This window comes from Pituophis catenifer, unplaced genomic scaffold (genome assembly GCF_029215685.1).
Source record: "Pituophis catenifer annectens isolate HBS135680 unplaced genomic scaffold, rPitCat1.0.hap2 SCAF_1, whole genome shotgun sequence".
In the NCBI taxonomy this organism is placed as follows: Eukaryota; Metazoa; Chordata; class Lepidosauria; order Squamata; family Colubridae; genus Pituophis; species Pituophis catenifer.
The window spans coordinates 271,317,111-271,338,833 of record NW_027256881.1 but is presented as its reverse complement, the minus strand read 5'-3'; the positions used below and the strand labels follow the sequence as shown (position 1 = coordinate 271,338,833).

Here is a 21,723-nt window from a genome sequence, read left to right as displayed (position 1 = left end):
ACAGGATATTAAAGTTTGTTCTTTATCTGACTTCTGGAATAACAGTTCTTCCAATAAAGTTTGGAAAGGATTCTCAATTTTTTAGAAATTTCATACTTTACTTTAGTTTCAGATGAAAATTATTTCCTTTGACTGGACACTAATTTTTATTGCTGGAGTTATTTTATATTTTATGCTGTTTTCAGTTCTTTAAAGCCACATCATTGTCTATAATTGGCCATCTACAAATTCATTAATTAATCATTAAATAATATAAATAATCATTCATTACGAACCCCCAATTCTTCCATAATAATAATAATAATATATAATTTAATGGACCCAACAAATATGGGAGTGGGATTTTAAATTTTCTAGGTTGTAATGATAACAACAACCTGCAAACTTTCTCACATTACAGCAGTAATATGACACAACTATTATGAAGAGTAAGGGTGTAAAATAAATTCACTAACCTCTGTTACAGAAGCAGAATTATAGGACGTCGTTACAATACAATATACTGAGAGCATTGTCTGATTTTTTTTAAAAATCACCATGAAAACTGTTACCTATCAGTCTCTTTGCTTGTTTATGAGAGCCATATGTTGCAAATTTCTTTTTAATTGGCAAGCTATTTTTTGCATCTGCCCTGCAATTCAAAACTGAAAATGAGATTCCAATTGTGGTTTATCATGCAAATTTAATCATAACTTGCTGCTTGGACAAAAATAGCAAACAATTATTTACCACAAAAAGTGACAATGGAAGAATTAGAGGAAGGAGAAATTGATTGGCCCAAAAATCTTTAAGGAAAAACAGAGGTTACAGGGTGCCAAAACTAACAGGGTGCCAAAACTTTTTTAAAAATCTATCAGAGTAAAGTTATTCATATATTTCTATTAGAACAATGAACAACTTTTGGTTTGTAATGAAAAATAATTATAAAATGTTATTAGTAGTGGGGATGACACCCCTAAATTATACTTCTAGTGAAGTAGCTACCTTTGGAGCGTTTCACCGTTATCAGTTCACATTTATACTAAAAATATACATTAAGATCTAACAAGCCTGTTTTCTTTGGTTTGAGAGATGCTACAGTTAGAATTACTGCTAGAAAATATATTAGAGTTTAAATCTAAATTTGTGCTGCATTTCATGATGTAATTAATGTAAGATGAAAATGTTTTTGAATCTAATTCATAATATTGAATTTTCCAGAATTTTCGGTAAAGAAAATTCAGTTGCCAAGGTTTTAAAGCCCCTGAGCCCCTTTAACTATTCAGTACTTTTTTAAAAATTGCAATGTATGGGGGGGGGGGGGAGTCAAATATTTTTTGCTTTAATGTAACACTTAAAAGTGCCTAAGTGACAGCATTTTAATTTTTTCATATATATTTTATTTCATAGGTTGATTCAAAATGAAATATAATATGTAACAGTAAATGGTCTGGATTTACAATCTGATTCACCTTTCTCTTGTTTGATCATTTTGCTTTTTTATCTATTTTCATCTTTGGACTTGAGGTCAGACTGTAACCTTGGCAACAAAGGCGGAAAATGTAATTAAAATTAGGAGGACATTGTTGAGATTGATAAAGAAATCTAATTTGACTCTAGCTGAAAGATTTCTGCTGCTGTGCATACCACTTGTAAAAACTGGACATCCATATAAAGCCATTTTATAACTCAAGCCATTTTAACGCAACTCAAGTATTTTTTTTTTCAGACAGTTGTGGACTTTGCATTATTTCAGAGAAGTTGAAATGTACACAACATCATAATACTAAAAATATAAATATAAAGAAAAAATGGGCAGAGGAGGAAGATGACAATGCAAGTCTTTTAAATTTTTTGGCAGGTTTGGGCATTATTTTGAAGGAATGCCCATGCATACATACACACATATACACACAATGTAATCACAATCCTCCTCCTCCTCCTCCTCCTCCTCCTCCTCCTCCTCCTCCTCCTCCTCCTCCTTTTTCTTTTTCAATCTGCCTCTATAAAATTGAAGATGCTGCAGTCAGAGATTTCACCAAGGATATTAATAGATCCAGGAATCACCTTGTTTGTAAATGCCTATCAAAGAGTCTATGATTGAAGAAGATTTGAAAGCCTTGGGGCTTTTGCTCATCACCTCTTCTAGAGGCTAACAGCATGTGTAATTAATATCGCTAACTGTTTGAGCCATCTGCTAATATCTGAGCTTTGTGGCTATGGACAGATGTGCCTATTTATTTATGGACTTCTGACACCAAGTAGGAAGGAAGGATAAATATGAATGGCAGCGAGGGGAAAGGTCTTCTGTATTAAAAGCTAATGGAAATAGTACTCTTGAGCCAGAATTTGTAGTTATTGGAGATTTGTAGTTCCTCAGATGGAATATATTTGCCCGGAGACATTTCCTTGTACTGATAATACACCATGTATGATATACAATCTGTAATACAGAAAGTATTCTCTTTGTGCTGAGTAAATAGAGGCTAAGAGCATATCTAACATTGATTTTGGAACTGGAGCAAGTTATACCTTGTCAGGAGCTTCCAGTTTTGCAGTTTATTTGCAATGCACACTATTTTATGTTCCCAAAGCCTATTATTGTGGATGACCTGGTCTCTGTGTTACTGTGCATATAAGAAAAATCTCAGAAAATATAAGTTCGGCTTTATATTTTTCAAAAGAAAGAGAGAGAGATTTTCTATACAATTAATGAACTACATCCTTGGTCTGGGGCTTTATATGAAGTCTAGGATAATTCACCATGGCAACTGGCTGCAACCATCTCACTGTGGCCAATCCAGTGTGGCCATGTCACTGCATCCACCTTGTCCCATGGTGAGTTGACTGTGGCGAGATGGCAGCAGCGAGATGACCATGTTGGGTTGGTAATGCCAAGATGGCCATGGCAAGATGGCCACAGTGAGTTGGCCAGGGTGAAATGGCCACAGTGAGTTGGCCCATTCTGCTTTATGAGAGCTCCATTAATACCCAGAACAAAAGCAATTGTGAGAATTAGTTTCATCATTTTGGTTGGTAGTCAACATCTATACTTATGGAGGCAAAGGATTGTTGAGATAAGGCCAATCTATCTCTGTCCCTATATCTCACTAAGAATGACATTTTTGCATGTGCTGCATGTGCACAAGTTATCCTGCTTCCAGATGTTGGATTGCTGTGCCTTGAAGAAGAGCAGGTCAATGCTCCATGGCTTTAATTTGAAGGACTTCTTAAGTCAAAATCTCAGCAAAGTAACATATTGCTTTGAAAAGTGCACAACTCTATCAAGCAGCAATGAACTCAACTGTGTTTGAAAAATAGAACAAATGAGCCTTTGTGCCTTTTGCTGCCATATTCCCAAATTATTGACAGCTTGTTGGGCACAGTTGCCTGACACATACTTTAAAACCTAGGAACCAGATTCTAAAAAAAAGATCTATTCCCACTGTGCCCTACCACATCAATGAAGAGAAAAAAAAGTCCCATTTAAAATTATCATTTATTTATTAAACCAATATATAGCCACCCATCTCATAGACAGCTGCCGTGAGTTGCATATAATAGAGTAAAAACAATTAAAAATATTAAAATCAAACTAAATTAAAACAAAGAACAATAGAAGAAAGAATGTTAAAAGCTTTAGAGACACCTTTTTGTTACCAGGTGGCATGTAGAAGGGAATAAATGGATTTTTCTCCTTGTTTCATTAGTAGAGAGAGGACAGCAAAGATAAGAGGATGGAGGAAGAAAAAGTAATAATGTAATGGGTCCCTCAAGAGGATATCCACTTAGTTTTAATTTATCTCTAACAGTTCGTCATTTGGGACAAATTCCACATAAACAGATCTTTTAAGTAGACATACAGAAATGTCATATTGCATGTGTTATCAGTGCATTCAAATGTAATGATAGTTTCACAACAACATTCTGAAACAACAAATTGTGTCATTTTTATACTGGCAGTTTGCATATCACTATTCTATGTGACTTAACATGTAATGTAAAATCATCTAGTCTTAAGGCAAAGATTGGACACACAGACTTTAGGGCAGGCCTTACCCAGAGGAATTCTATAAATCAACTGGATTATATCTTCCTAATCTTTTTCTAGTTCTGGATATAGTTTAATTATTCTTGTCTTGCATGCAACTCCTTGCTTATTCTTAGAAAACTGGATTCCTGGGGAAAAGGAAGGTACAGGCAGTTTTCATTTGGCAACTGAGTTATTTAGCAACCATTCATAGTTACAACAAAGATTAAAAAAAAATAACTTTGCGATCAGTCCTTTTCAGGTCTGTAAAGCAAAGGAAAAACAAAGTAAAATTGTAAGTACAGTCAAGGTTTTCCTTCACTGAATGACCAAATTGCTGGTTCTGGTTGTGAACACTAAACCAGGACTATCTGTATGAAGCAGTGTTTCTCAACCTTGGAAGCTTGAAGATGGGTGGACTTCAACTCTCAGAATCCCCCAGCCAGCACTGGTATAAAGTTTTTGATTTTAGAGTTTTTTAATTCCATCTTTATTATTTTTTTATAAATAACTCAAGGTTGTAAACATTCTTAATTCTTCCTGATATTCTCCGTACAACAGCCACCTTGTGACATGGGTTGGGCTGAGAGATAAGAAACTGGGCCAAAGTCACTCAACTGCTTTTCATGCCTACAGCAGTCTCCTGATTTCTAGCCTGGAAGGAATAGCAGCTTGTACACAACCAACATGTAGTAATTTATTCCTGTAAAATGTCATGCATACAAGCAGTTAGTTTGATTATCACTCAGATAGTGTTTCCCTGGAATTAGCTGCTAAGAACAAGCTGTTAATAGAAACCCTGTATGGGGACGCATTAACCTGCTGGGCTGAAGATATCTTAATTTATGACATTTGAGATTTGTGACCAGGGAAAAGTAGAAGCAGAAGCACTGAGAGTTCAAGGTATACACTGCTTTGACTTAAGCTCTGTGCATTATCTCGTCTTAGCAGTTCCTTGATGCTACTAATTTAGGCCATGTCACATTCCTCATGTGCTTTTAGGAAACCCTGCTAGATTCTAAATTATAGCAATATATTTGAGACAAGGAAACTATCATTCCTGTAATTCTATAATAGGGAAGGGAGGCAGTATCTTTCTGGAATGCATTATCATTTTGAGTTCATTTAGCAAAGGTGTATTGTCTGTGCTGAAAGAATGATCTTTCCTTCAAAGGACACAGTAAATGTCATCAGAAGTCTAGAAAAAAAAACCCTGACAATTCTATAAATTAATAATATAAACTGAGCTTAAAAATAAAAATAACTTGTATTTTAACATGATGGCTCAATGCCTTCAAGGAAGAGGATTTGATGAGACCAAGTAATTTGGACATTTTAGTGATCATTTATGTTTAGATGACTGAAAAAGCAGGGCACTATCTTAGATACTTAGAATCTAACTTTTGATTTGTATGAATTCCTTTGTTAGAATCTAGCTTTTATAAATGACTCCTTTCTCCACTATTGTTTTTTTGTAATTGTATATTCCTTTTGTGTACTTTGGGGAAAATACTCTTTTCTTTTTATAAGATTAGTTTATTCCTGAAATTTTTTCTGTGATTATACACTGGCTTGATTGCACCAATAAGATATGAAAATATCATTTTAAGTTAGTGGCAATCTCTATGTACTCTAAAAAAAAAAAAAGCAGGCCCCATTTTCCACTCATTATTTGTTGGTGTTAAGGAGTTTAGAGCCAGCGTGGTTTATACACCTGACTAGAAACCAGATGATTAGAAGTTCTAGTCCCACTTTAGCCATGAAAGAGGATAAATATCAGGATCAAATAATTAAAACAGCTCTAATGTTTATGTCAAAATATTTATTTATTGTTGACTTAGCTGTATCCAAAATCTCACAAAATTGCCTATTTTCTTCTGGGAAAACTTGATATAGATCTAAGTGTTTGACCTTATAGGCTTCCTTCAACCTATGGAGTCAAAACTGCAATGTCTCTTGACTTCTTGACTTCCCCCACTAGGGCCTCCTTCCTTTCAGCTATTGATTCAACCATAGTAACTTTGGGGCAGTCACTCTCTCTCCCATGATGTCAGGCTTGGGTGACAACTGGTCAGTCAATTCCTGTCTCAGCCACATGGATCAATGCTTGATTGATCTGAAAAAAGTAGACTATGCACTTGCAGGAAAATGCTAGGAAGAAAAAAAATACCATATTTTTCGGAGTATAAGACACACTCCCCCCCCAAAAGAGACTGAAAATTTGAGTGTGTCTTATACTCCAAATGTAGCTTTTTTGAAGCTTTTTTTCAGCCCTAACGAGGTGCTAGTGAGTGAAGCGATCTCTGTGCTTGGCCTGCTTTTCTCATTGCTGCTTCCTCTCAGCTGTGCTTTAGAAGCTGTTTTTTATCCCCAAGCAGGGCATAAAAGGCGCCCACACTCAAAACCAGCAAACTAATGTGCTGAAGCTGATCAGACTAAGGATGCTAGCCAGATGAATACCTGGTTGTCAGATTTGCTTTTTCCTATTTTCCTCCCAAAAACTAAGCTGCATCTTATACTCCGGTGTGGCTTATACTCCGAAAAATATGGTAGTTGGCATTGAAGACGGCAACATTTTATAACTTACTTCTCAATCTGCCAGTAGAAGCATTTTTCTGCTTGGCCATTATGATATAAGGTCTGTCATGCCACCAATCTTTCCCTTGCTAATAATTTCCAGTGTTCATTAAAATCACAATTTGCTTATTTCAGTAACATCAGACTTGTCAGATTCCAGGTGTTTATACCATGGTATGGCTCAGGGGCCTTTTAATCTGGATCCTTCCAAGCATGGGTGTCAAACTCGCCATGTCACATTGCTGTCACATGACATTTTGCAATGTTTTCCCCATTTGTGGAGCTGAGATAAGTGTGGCCTGCATGTACTGCATCCGGTCCTCGGGCCGCCAGTTTGACACTCCTTCTTCCAAGAGTGCTGTCACTTAATGATGTAAGAATCAGCTCAGAATGATGTAACCAATAGACGAATAGAGAGTGTCCACCAATTAGGGCTCACTCTTTTTGCTTTTAGCTGCTTGGTTTTTTTAGCAAATTGTCATCAGAGCTTTTACTCTTGTTAAAATTAATAAATGTTTATTTATAAAAAATAGAAGAAAATAAATTTCTAATATTTTCCCCTTCCAACCCCAATAGGCCATGTCTTGTCCCCCATGCATTTGTATATATTTGTGTGGAGGTTTGAATATTCCTCCTAATGAATTGAAATGAATGTGGCTGCAAGGAACACTCAGTTTTTGGAAATAATAGCAAGTGCATTGAACAATCTCTAAAAGTCTTCTGTTTATCACAGCATTAGATCAACAGACCAACTCCTGATAATCAGTTGTTTTCAAGTATAATCATACTCTATATAATTATGACTCAAAGGTGGCTTCTGTGCTACATTCAACAGCTGCTTGTCTCCTCTGCATAAAGTGGCTACAAAAGAAGGACTAGGGGAGACATGATAGCAGTGTTCCAATATCTCAGGGGTTGCCAGAAAGTAAAGGGAGCCAAGCTATTCTCCAAAGCACCTGAGGGCAGGACAAGAAGCAATGGGTGGAAACTAATCAAGGAGAGAAGCAACTTAGAACTAAGGAAAAATTTCCTGACAGTTAGAACAATTAATCAGTGGAACAACTTGCCTCCAGAAGTTGTGAATGTTCCAACACTGGAAGTTTTTAAGAAGATGTTGGCTAAACATTTGTCTGAAGTGGTGTAGGGTTTCCTGCCTAAGCAGGGGGTTGGACTAGAAGACCTCCAAGGTCCCTTACAACTCTGTTATTCTATTCTATTCTAACATTGCAGACCAGATCCTGTGAATGAAGCATTCTATAGAGCATCCTGGGAGTTGCAAGGCAGAAAACTTCATCAAAGTATACAAGAACATTTCTTCTGTTTAAGCTGAATTCATACCAGGCGATCCTCCAAGTAAAAATAAAATGTCCATAAGCATTAGATGAACTCAATCTTTGAGTTTCATCTATCTCTGAAAAGAGGGAGGTTTTCTGGGGAGGAAGTGGAATTGAAGTTACAGGAATGCAAATTCCAACTTGATGCTAGGGGGAAAGAATAATAGTAACATTTCAATAGTAAAATTACTTCAAAAGTAGAACTAGTTATCTGGAAAGGAAGGGGAAGGGTTTTCTTTTATTGGATGTATTCCACCTGGTGTGGATGCTTTATTTTGACTTCCTGCACAACAATTAGACTTAATGGCCTAAATATTCTCTGATTATATAATTAACATGTAAAACTTAAATTATGCAAGTCCATTATGTTTCTCAAACTTACTGTTCCAGTGAGTCTGATACCTAATTGTTAAAGCAATGCCAACTCCTGATAATCAGTTGTTTTCAAGTATAATCATATTCTATATAATTATGATTCAAAGGGGGCTTCTGTGCTTCATTCAACAGCTGCTTGTCTCCTCTGCATAAAGTGGCTACAAAATAAGTTGGTTTAAGAAATCCTTTCCTGGATTTCAACCCAAACTTCCACTTTGACCTTAGTGATGGCCAGATATTCTGCCCAGACGGTTAATATGTCCTATGCTTGATGGTTTTCCATAGTTCTTTCCAGGGGTGAAATGCTCCTGGTTCGGACCGGATTGCCTGTTCCGGTAGCGATAGCAGCGGGTGGTTTGGAGAACTGGTAGCAAACATCCCTGCCCCCCAACCCCCCATGCCCAGCTGAGCTGCATGATCATGAGGGGCTTTTTTTTTTTTTTTTAAAAAAGCATTTTTTCTACAACCTCTTCAAAATGCTTTTAAAAGTAAAAAAAAAAAAAAACCTCTGATGATCACGCGGCTCAGCTGGGATCAGCAGAGTCTTTTAAAAGCATTTTTTTACAACCTCTTCGGCTGAAAAAATGGTTTTAAAAGTAAAAAAAAAAAAAGGTTGGCCACGCCCACCCAGTCATGTTACACCCACCACCACCAAGCCACACCTACAGAACCATTAGTAACAAATTTTACATTTCGCCACTGGTTCTTTTCCCCCATGCTGGGAAAGCAAGTACCAATTTATTTTGTTATATGAGCAGGTCTTTTGAGAACTGGTGAAAACAATCAACTAACCATCAGTTTACAGCACAACAGTTATTTTGCTGCTTTAGGTAGAAATAGGGACTTGGTCCTGTGGATTTCTCCCAGTTAAAACCAAAGCAAAACAACAATGCATTGTATGATTCACTTCTGAAATATCCAGTCTTTTATAGCAAGTAGTTCAATGCAAAATAGCAACTTGAAGGCACCACCAGAGCACAGACCAGTCAATTACGATAGAAGCATTTGTGTAAGATACAATGAAGTGCAACAAACAGATGGCACCATCCTTGGTGTATCATCAAAGAAGGGAAACACAATGATGCAGAACCAGAAAACCCAGGTGGAAGTTACTTTCCCAATAGTCAGGGTAGGCAGAGGATTGTATCATTTGTTCCTGTTCTTTCAAAATAATACATGGCCTAGCCTCATTGGGACAAACAAGAAGTGCAGATCAGACTAAATATTCAGTTCCAAGGTGATTCATTTGAACCATTTTTTTTTTCAAATAATTGTTTAGATCGAATGTCCGAACTGATCTATTGCATCATATAAAATGGAACAGCTTCCAGTCATTTAAAAAATCCATTAAATGTTTACTCAATGCACTTCAGTTCAGATCTTTAAATCAAATCTTAAACTCAGACTGAACCCATTTTCCAATTGAATCATAATTTCAAATTAAATTTGGTTGCTTTGCAAAATCCCTGATATTTTTATAAAAAGGTCTCCCCAAAAAAGTGGGAAAAGGTTAAGTTATCACGGATTCACTTTTGCTCAGAAAGCCATTTAATAATTTCACAGAGCCTTTTTTCAGAGCAAAAGGTGGGAGAGAAAGATTTGGCAATTTATCCAGATCTGTTCCTTGCGGTAGAGAGTTAAGAAAGGAATAACTGAAAAGTAGAAGATAGGCATTTTTCAAATGCTTATAAAGAAAAGGTGATAGTAATAAAGAACTCAGAAGAAGCGAGAAAGGTAAGAGAGTTGTCAGATGTCAGAGCAATTACAGACTTCATCATTTGCTGAAAGGTACAAAGATAGTCTTAGGATGTAAGTAGTAGAGAAACTGTATAGTAGTACAGGTAGTTCTCGATTTACAGCAGTTCATTTAGTGACTGTTTGAAGTTAAAACAGCATGAAAAAAGTGACTTATGGCCATTTTTTACACTTACGACCATTGCAGCATCCCCATGGTCATGTGATTTACATTTGGATGCTTGATAACTGACTCATATTTATGATGGCTGCAGTGTCCCAAGGTCATGTGATCCCCTTTTGTGACTTTCTGACAAGCAAAGTCAAAACAAGCAAACCAGATTCACTTAACAACCGTGTTACTGATAGACATGTTACTAATAGACACAATCCATGACAACCAGGGGTGGGTTCCAAATTTTTTTACTACCGGTTCTGTGGGCGTGGCTTATTTTGTGGGTGTGGCTTGATGGTCATATGACAATTCTTTAGGATTTAGCAGAGGTACTGGTCTACCAGGCTTTTAACTGCTTGCAGAGCTGTACCGGTCTACCCATTTATTTTTGCAGGCAGTGGTCTACTCATTTATTTTTGCAGGCACTGGTCTACTCATGTATTTTGGCAGGCACTAGTCTACTCATGTATTTTTGCAGTCACTGGTCTACCCATTTATTTTTGCAGGCACCGGTCTATCACCAAACTCCCTTTTACCACTGATCAGCTGTAGGATGGCCCTTTGAAGCCCCACAGCAAGAGTTTAAACAGTTTTTCCTTATAGCCCATCAGCTGGGACTCAGGAGGTAGCAATAGATAGAGGGTGGGGCCAAATGAAAGGTAAGAATAACATGGGGTGGTGGTGGGGAGGGCGGGGAGCGGGGTGCGGGGGGGGGGCAGAACCAGTTCAGTGATGTCATATCGTCACCGCTACCGGCTCGGCGGAACTGGGCCGAACCGGGAGGAAACCACCACTGGTGGCAACCATATGTTGGTTGACAAATGTAACTATTTCTTGAAGCAACTAACTTAAACTGTCTTCCATATTTCCTGATTAGTTCAACCTGAACCCACAGATTGGGAAACATATAAATTGCTGATTGGCCTTTGTTCACTTGGACAGATTATAATGATGTATTTACAGTGACAAAGGAAATGAGAAAAAACTCACTATGAAATATTCAAGGAGAAGATTGCCAGCCACATCTTCTGCCTCCTTTCCTTGTAGAAGAATACAAATATTCATTCTCACAAATATAATCTTCTCTATTCTACTGTGGCACCAGATAGATTGCTAACCTCTATAATAGCTTTTCTGTCACACTGTTTATCCCCTTCCATTTTCCCATCATTAAGGATAGGATCTGACAGAAAATATTCATTGTGCAAGCTTTTCTTTTAACTCATACCTTTCCTACCAGCCCTGCACTGAATAAAGTTGTTACTGAAATATAGCCATTTAGCTCTGAATACACACAGAGAGATATAAATGCACACACATGGACGATGCATGTTCCCAACCAAAGCCTTTTTCAAAAAAAAATGCCACCTTTTCAAGAAAAGCATAAAATTAATCTAAATTTCCAGGTCAAGAAGTATTTTAGCGCATTTAATTGCTTCAGAAGATGTGGAAGAAAAAAAAAGCTGATAATCCATTTGATAAGAAATTATATATCTCCTCTTCAGGCTGAATGGACAAGATGAACTCTCTCATTAATCTCATGGTAGGGAAATGAAAACACAAAGTTCTGTCCTGCATAATGTACCAGTGGCATGTTTAAAAATATCCATCATTAATTTTATTTCAATCAGCAATCAGTGCCTTATAACCTAGATAAAACTGAGCAAAGTGGGCTGCTTCTCAAGGTTTGAAAACTGTGCTTTTTCCCCTTTATTAAGAAAAGTAAGGCAACTGCTTTATAGACTAGGTTGAGCTCTTCTGGGGAGGGTGTATATGAGGATAACGTTTGTCTTATTTTGTTTTGCTTTGTGAATACAAACCAATTGAGAATTTGTGAATACAAGTCAATTGAGTGCTAAGGGCGGGAATTACTCTGCTTTGGTTTGTAACATAAGAGCTTTAAAAGGTAACATTTGATATGAATCTGGAACTGCATTTGCTCTCCTTTCCTGATTAGGCATATTCTGAAAGCAACATGTATTATTCTATTCTATTAATTTGAATCACATGCTACCTTCAAGAAAAGGAACGACTTCAATAACATAAGGCAAAGGCCCCTTTTTTTCAAAAGAAAAAAAAAGTGCTAGAAGAAAGAGAGGTATATAATATGGGGACTAGATGCAACCATTTGTCATTTATTCTTAGCATACAGTACATACATCTATATATTTTTTTTTCTTTCTGTTACTTTTATATTACTATAACTTCAAGAAGAAAAGCCTCTTCTCACACCCCTTGTTTATTCATGGTCATCTTGGGTTTTAGAAAATAATATACAGGTAATCCTGACTACAATTTAGCCCCAATGTTGCTAAGTGACAAATTTGTTAAGTGAGTTTTGGCCCATTTTATGATTTTTCTTGCTACATTTATTAAATGAATCATGGCAGTTGTTAAGTTACTAACATGATTGTTAAGTGAATCTGGTTTCCCCACTGACTTTGCTTGTCGGAAGGTTGCATGACACTGCAGCCATCAAAAATACGAGTTGTCAAGCACCCGAATGTAAATCATATGACTATGGAGATGCTACAATGGTCATAAGTGTGAAAAACGGTCATGAGTCTCTTTTTTCAGTGTCATTGTCACTTTGAATGGCCACTAAACAAACTGTTGTAAGTCAATAACTACCTGTATGTTTTGTTGTTGTTAGTTGCGAAGTCATGTCCGACCCATTGCAACCCCATGGACAACGTTCCTCCAGGCTTTCCTATTCTCTACCATCCTCTAGAGTCCATTTAAGCTCACTCCATTCAGCACCCCCATTCTCTATCATCCCCTTCTTCTTTTGCCCTCAATCGTTCCCAGCATTAGGCTCTTCTCCAGTGAGTCCTTCCTTCTCATTAGGTGGCCAAAGTATTGAGTTTCATCTTCAGGATCTGGCCTTCTAGAGAGCAGTCAGGGTTGATCTCCTCTAGGACTGACCGGTTTGATCACCTTGTAGTCCAAGGAACTCGCAGGCATCTTCTCCAACACCATAGTTCAAAGGCCTCAATTCTTTGGCATTCAGCCTTCCTTATGGTCCAACATTCACAGCTATACATTGCAACTGGGAAAACCATAGCCTTGACTATACACATTTTTTTTGGCAGGGTCTCTGCTTTTTAGTATGCTTCCTCCTCCTACTTCTTCCTCTATTCTTGAATTTCCCGCCCTGCTTTTTAGTCATGGCAATGTGTCTCAGAGTTAGAAAGCATGGGATGATGTTTGTGTCTTTCATTCATTAGAGTGACCAATCTTTTAAGAAAAATCACAGTTGCTAAGATATTAGGTAAAATTTTGAAATTCACCTTCCTTATATCATTAGGAAGGAAGGAAGGAAGGGTATTTCAATAAATAAACATACTTGGGATGGGTTTTTCCCCTTGTGGAGGTCACATTATTCTTTAAATTACATATGGATTGGATTGGATTGAATTGGACTGCCACTTAGTGAGCCAAGAAAAGCAATACAAAAATGTCAATTGCATGAGGAAGCTTTGAACAATGCAAAGCCATCTGATAAATATGAATGAGATGATCTTCTTTATTTATTCCCCTTGACCCCCCCTCCCCCCCTTTCACAACTCAAGGCTATAACTGCTGCTGCTGTGGCTACAGCAGATGACAAACTAATTGTGCTGGCCTAAAACTAGGTAGTAAGCTCACATTACAATGCATATGTTCTGTCATTATTGCACTAGATGAAGAATAACAGCTTTGACTGCACTCAGGCAGAGGCCAAACTGCTTCTAAAAGTCACTTAGGAAGCAACATAGCAAAGATGAATCTGCATTTTTTTATTATTTACTGTGCAGCTAACTCAAGCTGATTATTATTCACAGGAGGAACTGCAACGTGCATAATTCCCAACATCATCTTTTAGCACTGCTCCGATCTAGCAGCATCCTGGTAATGGATCAGTGAAAGAAGCCTCCTGCTTAAAGAATATGGCACATCAGTGCTTTCAGAAGGCATTAAAGTTAAGAGAAATTCACAAACACAGTCACAGCCAATGCCCACTATTAACAGCTGTGAGAGAGATTACTCCTCAGGCATTGTGAAAAAAAACCCATCCAGAGCGAAGATGGGAGGCCCAGGCAAAATTAGTTCTGACATGGTGACCATATCAATCTGCATGAAGCTGGATTTCATTTGGAATAGCACAGGCACTGGATCCCGGAGTGCCGTTAGCAAGGGATGGAAGATGCACACAATAACCTCATCCTCTTCAGCTGGCTTTTTGCTGTGTCCCAGTAACTTTATTATTATGGCAAATGGAAAACATCAGCTATGCCCATCAGGTGTGAATGCTCCTTTAGCAAGCAAGACATTGACAGCAATCATGTTTTTTTTAAAAAAATGAATATGTGGAATTTGAGGGAGAGAACATCACTGCACTGTAGGGATTTAGCATTCAAACAGTCTTCTAGAAGAATGTTTCTCAAATTATTTGTGGTAAAGGACCCTTTTTTAAAAATGCTGTCTTATTGCAGTTGTGTTATAAAATGCAATAAATGCAAATTATTGTTCAAGTAGAAATATTTTTTTAAGAAAATACACGCAAAACAAAAGTCCTACATTTTTATTATTAGATTCAATTTTTTTCAGATTAGATACAAAGTTTTGTTATTTGATTCATTAGATTAGAATGTATGTTTATTCTAACAAACATAATGTAGGAAACAAGGAATTAACAAAAAATGGAACTAAAGAAAAAGTTGTGAGTGAAATAGCAATTCCCCATATTGCACGCTTTGAACAAACATAATAAATGTAAATATTTAAAGTTTTTAACGCAAACAAAAGCTTACTTCTCACTTGGTAATTTATCTAGTTTAGGTAAAAATCTAATGAATAGCAGCAAATAAAGTATATGCAAGTATATCCATTATAGAGAAACTAAACCTGCAGAGGTATGTTGACAGGAACAGAAGATATTTTTAAAGCAACTTCAGCAAGTTCATTTTTAACTTTTATCCAAAATGGATGTCCAATTTACATCTTCAAAAAACTGGGGCCAAATTGGTTTCTTATCTTTCAGAAACATTGAGTTTGTTCTGTAAATCAAAAATAAATATTTCTCTCCATTGTACCTGAGCATGCAATAGATTCATGATGGTGAACCTATGGCACACCTGCCAGAGGTGGCACGCATCGCCCATTCTGATGGTACACAAGCCGTCGCCCCACTTCAGCTCTGCTGCACATGAGTGCATGCCTCCCACCGGCCAGTTGGTCTTTGGGTCTCTGCTACGCATGCACGGGGAACAAGGAGCATATGGGCCCATGCGCAGGGGGCCCGCGTGCACATGCACAGGGGTGGGGTGCATGTGCGGGGGCCAGGCACACATTGCATTTTGGGGGTTCAGGTACATGCGCACTTTGGGCACTCGGTCTGGAAAAGGTTAGCCATCACTGCAGTAGATAGTTTATGATCAACTTCCAAGTTATCACATAATAAGGAAAATAATCTCAAATTTAATGCACTTAACTTTACATAATTCACAATTATATCACTAAACACACTGTTTACTTCAGCTGACTTTTTTCTTTGTCATAGCAAGACTTTCCCAATTAAGGAGGAAATGTGTTGATTTGCATTCTGTCACAATTTCCTTAATCTGGGTACCTATTCCCGAATGTTTTCCTGTCACTGCAGCTGTGCCATCGGAACATACTCCTACATAAAATTGAAAGCTCCAAACCACATTTGTTGACAAAGGTAATCCTTCATATTTTTATGCAATTCAAAACTAGTTGTGTTTGCTGGCAATGAACCAGGAAAAAGTTATTTTTAACCCTACAATCATCATGTTCAAATCCCACATATGCTAAAAAAATTGTTAGGTTAGCAATATCTATGCATTTGTCCACTTGTAATGAAAAATACTATGTTAGTTTTATTTGTTCCGTGAATTGGTTTTCCCTGTTGTTAGCCAGTTCTGGATTATCTTGCGCTACAGTGTCTGCAGTGATTTTTCAGCTGCCTTCTTTGCCATGGATTCATCCAATATTTCCAAGCACACATCTTTAATTCAGGCTTTCACTAATGTCATGGCAACAGTATATGATTTTTTTTTAGTCTTAACAACCCGAAGTGCTCTTTTATAAGAAGCCCATAAAGAACTAATGTTTATTTGTGAACTACTGAACATCTGTTTCCATTTTAAATCTATGCTGTTTCTTTGAAATAATTATTTTGATTTTGAATTTATTGATTTATGTTTTGTACGTAAAGGCTGCCTACAGTTTGATGGTTTTATTGCCTCATTAGTTAGAACAGCTCTGCAAATAACACCCAGTAGTTTTAGCACTTCACCATCAATTTTGGATCCAAACCAAACTCAACAAATGAGGGATCAAACTTCCACATAAACCTAGTATGATCACCTTGGGTCTCACATTTCTTCAAAATTACCTCTATTGTCATTATTTTGCATTACCGCCACAGCTGCATTCAGAGGTATGTCTTTTCTTGACTAAAAAAAATCTAGTGAACCTTATTTTGCCATCTATAATTTTTTTAATGAAAATTTTACACCCTTAATTCAGTTAACAATATCAACTGTTGTCAACTCTAATCCAAAAGAATATAAAAATCTGACAAAAAGTGTGTGTGTGTGTGTGTGTATATATATATATTTGTTTTCGTATAGTATAAATTTTGTATAAATTAAATACAAAATATAATTTATATTTTGCTGATAAAGAAATAAAGGGAGAATAGATCTATTTCAAGCTATTTAGCTCTCATCAGCTAGCCATGGGAATGCCCCCTCCGACATGTTGGGGTAGACTAGATGTCTCGATAAAAAAAATACTTTATATATATGTGTGTGTGTGTGTGTGTGTATGTATGTATGTATGTGTGTGTGTGTGTGTGTACATATATTTGTTTTCTGGGGTTTTCGTGGGTATTTGTATGTAGGTCTTTGGTTATTCGGATTTTGTCCCGCATAAAATTGGAAGTATCTTGGCGACGTTTTGACGAAGTCTCATTCATCATCTTCAGACTAGTGTCTTCAGCCTTGTGCTTCTAGGAGCAATGTGTGATCATGGTTGTTTCTTCTTTTCAACTGCCAGTGGGGGTATGATTTGGTGGGAGCATGGCTGTGTTCTGATTGGATGGAGGTGTGTTCTGATTGGGAGGGGGCTTGGCTGTGCTCTGATTGGGTGGGGGGTTGCCTGTGCTCTGATTGGCTGGGGGTGTGTTCTGATAGGGTGGGGGCTTGGCTGTGCTCAGGTTGGTCTGAGTTGCAGGGGGATTTGAACTCGTGACCTGCGTTGCTGTTCTTTGGCTCCGCGTTCGTGGTCATGCCACATCTTCATGGTGGGTGTCAGTTTGCTTCATGTATGGATTGGAGGAGTTTAAAGTGGTTAATGATGCAGCTGTGGTCTGGCTTCTGGTTTGTGGTCATGCCTCATCATTGGTGTGGGTTTGGGCTTGCTTTTTGTGTGGATGTGTGGAGGTGACGTCCTGTGTGGTTTTCATGAGTGTGGGTCTGGTGTTATTCTTTGTGTTTGGGATTATATTGTCAATAAGGGCGGGTTTCCAAATGGCTGGTAGGCAGGAGGTATCATCTCTTTTATTCATGCTGTGGGGATGTTTTTTTATCTCGATGGCTTCTCTGATTATTCTGTTGTTAAAGTGTTCAGTTTTGGTGGTAGTTGAGTTTTTTACATGTGAGGTGATGGATTCTGCATAGGGCTGTAGTTGTTTGGCAAGAAATTTGGCTAGGTTTTGTAGAGGTGAGCCTATGGAGCTGACTATGGGTCTAAGTGGGGTTTCTTCTTTGTGTATCTTGGGGAGACCATAGAGCTTAGGGCATCTGGATGATTTCTCTCTAGGAATGATTCTTTGCTGGATCTCTTCGCTGCTGGGGGAGGTTTTTATTTTGGATCTAGTGGTTTTTTCCAAGTAGGTGGTGGGATCTGTGTTTAGGGGTTTTGTATGTGGAGTCTTGGAGTAGGTTGGATAATTTGGTATGGTAGTCAGATGTGTTCATAATCACGGTAACGTTGCCTTTATCTGCTATTAGGATTATTATGCTGGTGTCTTCTTTCAAGTTGAGTAGTGCTGTCTGTTCTTCTTTGGGTAAGTTGCTCTTCGGTGGTTTGCTGGTGCAGAGGATGTTGGTGATTTCGAGTCTGATTCTGTTAGTGTCATCGGGGTTGATATTGGTCAGGCTGGTTTCAACTCCGCATATAATGGTTTCAGTGGGGATGTGTTTGGGAGCAACTGCAAAGTTAAATCCTTTGGAAAGGACATTGGTTTCAGCTTTGGTTAGGATCCTATCTGATTAAACCCCTCCAATCCATACATGAAGCAAACTGACACACTCCATGAAGATGTGGCATGACCACAAAAACGGAGCCAAAGAACAGCAACGCAGGTCATGAGTTCAAATCCCCCTGCAACTCAGACCAACCTGAGCACAGCCAAGCCCCCACCCTATCAGAACACACCCCCAGCCAATCAGAGGTCACCTTAAATGATAAATACTTGAGGGCGACCGAGTTTAATGGTTCGAATGGGGGTGACATCAGGGCCTTCAGCACCAGAGGGAGGTCCCACGATGGATAACGGTGTACTGTAGGGGGCCTGAGGTTCGTGGCGCCGTGCAGAAAACCTTTGATACGCGGGTGGTGCGACAGTGCTTGGTACGGTGGACACGAAATGACGGTGGACAGAGCTGCTGCCTGACGTCTTAGGGTGGCCGGAGTCAGTCCCTTGTCCAGTCCAGTCTGCAAGAATTCTAGGACGTCCTGCACCGCCGCTGCTGTGGGGTCCGTATGATGTTGGGAACACCAGCAGCAGAAGGCGCGCCAAGAGGTCTCGTATATGCGAGTCGTAGAGGGTCGTCTGGCCGCCTGGATGGTGTTGACGACTCCGTCTGACAGTCTGTCCTTCTTTAGGATGACCCTTTCAAGTGCCAGACGGCCAATTGAAGCCACTGAGGCTCTGGGTGAGTGACTGCCCCCTGGCACAGTACAACCTTGTGTGGTGGGATCATCCACGGTTGCTCTACTGAAAGAGCTACTAGGTTGGTGTACCACATTCTTCGGGGCCAGTTTGGCGCGACCAAGAGTAGGTCGGCTCTTTCGACCAGTAACTTCCGGATGACGCGAGGAAGTAGAGGGATCGGCGGGAAGGCGTATAGCAGACCCCTGGGCCACCTGCAGCGGAGAGCATCCTGATCCTCTGCCTGTGGCGTTGTGTAACGGGACATGAACCGAGGTAGCTGAGTGTTGGCTGGGGACGCGAAGAGGTCTACCACCGGCGTCCTGAACCTTGTCGCTATATCCTGGAACAGGCTGGGGTGTAGTTGCCACTCCACCAGATCTAGCTGTTCCCGGCTGAGCCAGTCTGCTGTGACATTCGTCGACCCCGCGATGTGGTCCACCTTTATCGACAGCAGGTGCTTCTCCACCCAGGTGAATAGGGCCTCGGACTCGAACATCAGCGCTTGGGACCTCGTGCCCCCTTCTCGGTTCACATGAGCTTTGGCCGAGATGTTGTCTGTCAGGATGAGGACGTGATGGCCTTGCACTGTGGATTGAAATTGTACTAGGGCCAGCCTGATCGCTCGGAGCTCCAACAAGTTGATGCTGCACTGCCGCTCGCTCCGTGACCACTGCCCCTGTACCACTTGGGAGCTGAGGTGAGCCCCCCATCCCCGGAGGCTTGCATCTGTGGTGAGAGTCAATCTGTCCGGATCTAGAAAGTCGCGGCCTTTGAGAAGCAACGGGGACATCCACCAACCGAGGGACCGGCGGACTTGAGATGGGAGGGTCACCTCCTGAATCGAGCTGGCTTTGCCCGTCCGCTGGAATGGAAGAAGGAACCATTGGCGGGACCGCGAGTGTCTGCGTGCCCACGGTATGATGCCGAAACAGGAGACCATCTTTCCCAGCAGGCATGAAAGGTGCAGCAGACGTACTTTCCTCTTTGTCAGTACTTGCTGAATCAGGACCCGAATGCTCTGGACCCTTTCTGGAGACAGGAAGACCTGTCCTCGTACCGAGTCTATCACCGCCCCCAGATGCAGGATATGGGTCGATGGCCGCAGCTGACTCTTCTCGTAGTTGATGGTGAAGCTGGATGATCTCACCCAGCGGCTTCACATAAATGTTGAACAGAAGGGGCAAGAGGACCGACCCCTGAGGCACTCCACATATGAGAAGTCTCGAGGTTGACCTTTGCCCCCCTGCCAACACAAACTGTGACCGTCGCAGAGAAAGGAGGAGAACCACCGTAGCACGGTGCCCCCCATCCCCAACTCTTCCAACCGGTGCAGCATGATACCATGGTCAATGGTATGAAAAGCCACTGAGAGGTCTAACAGGGCCAGAACAGAGGAGCAACCTCTGTCCCGAGCCCTCCAGAGATTATCTACCAATGCGACCAATGCTGTTTCCGTGCTGTGCCCGGGCCTGAAACCCGACTGGAACGGATCTAGATAAGACATTTCCTCCAGGCACTGTGGAAACTGTTGTGCGACCACACTCTCAACAACCTTCGCCACAAAGCAAAGGTTGGAGACAGGATGATAGTTGGCTAATACTGCCAGATCCAGGGAAGACTTCTTGAGGAGAGGCCTAACCACCGCCTCTTTCAAGGCCATGGGGAAGTAACCCTCACTCAGTGAAGCATTAATAATTCCCTGGAGCCAGCCTCATGTAACCTCCCGGGAAGCCAGTACTAACCAGGAGGGACACGGGTCCAGTAAACATGTGGCCGCACTAAGTCTCCCCAGAATCCTGTCCACGTCATCAGGGGTCACAGAGTCAAACTCTTCCCAGATAACATTCTCAAGACTATTCCTCGTCACCCTGCCCGAATCTACCCAGTCAGAGTCCAACTCCCCCCGGATCTGAGTGATTTTGTCATACAGATATTGTCCAAAATCCTCAGCCCTGCCTTCCAGGGGGTCCTCCCACGCTCCCAGGTGAAGCAGGGAGTGGGTTACCCTAAACAGGGTGGCCGGACGATTCTCTGATGACGCAATAAGAGTGGAAAAGTAATTAAACTTTGCCGCTTTTATCGCCACTAGGTAGGTCTTAATATGCGACCTTACCAATGTTCGGTCAGATTCAGCGAGACTGGCCCTCCAACCGCTCTCCAGGCGTCTTTTCCAGTGCTTCATCTCCCTCAGCTCCTCGGTAAACCAAGGAGCCGCAAGGGATCGGCACCGGGTCAGAGGCCACAAAGGCACGACTCGATCCAAGGCCCCACCAGCCGCCCGATCCCAGGCAGCCACCAGGTCCTCGGCTGAGTCGTGTGCCAGATCCTCAGGAAATGGCCCAAGCTCCATCTGGAACCTATCAGGATCCATCAGGATCCATCAGATAACAAGATCACTTGACCACTGGCCAGAGACAAAAATCAAATCCAGAGTGTGTCCCCCCCCCGTGAGTGGGACCATGAACTAACTGGGTCAGGTCCATGGCCGTCATGGAAGCCATGAACTCCCGAGCCATCCCAGACGTTTCAACAGCAAGTTGAAATCACCCATGACCATAAGCCTGGGTGTATC

At 40.3% G+C, this 21,723-nt stretch overlaps 1 pseudogene; it reads right to left on the bottom strand.

Annotated features, from left to right (window-relative positions):
* Positions 1-17,239: 17,239 nt before the first annotated feature.
* LOC139311145 (ataxin-2 homolog) lies at positions 17,240-17,780 on the bottom strand (annotated as a pseudogene).
* Positions 17,781-21,723: the final 3,943 nt, after the last annotated feature.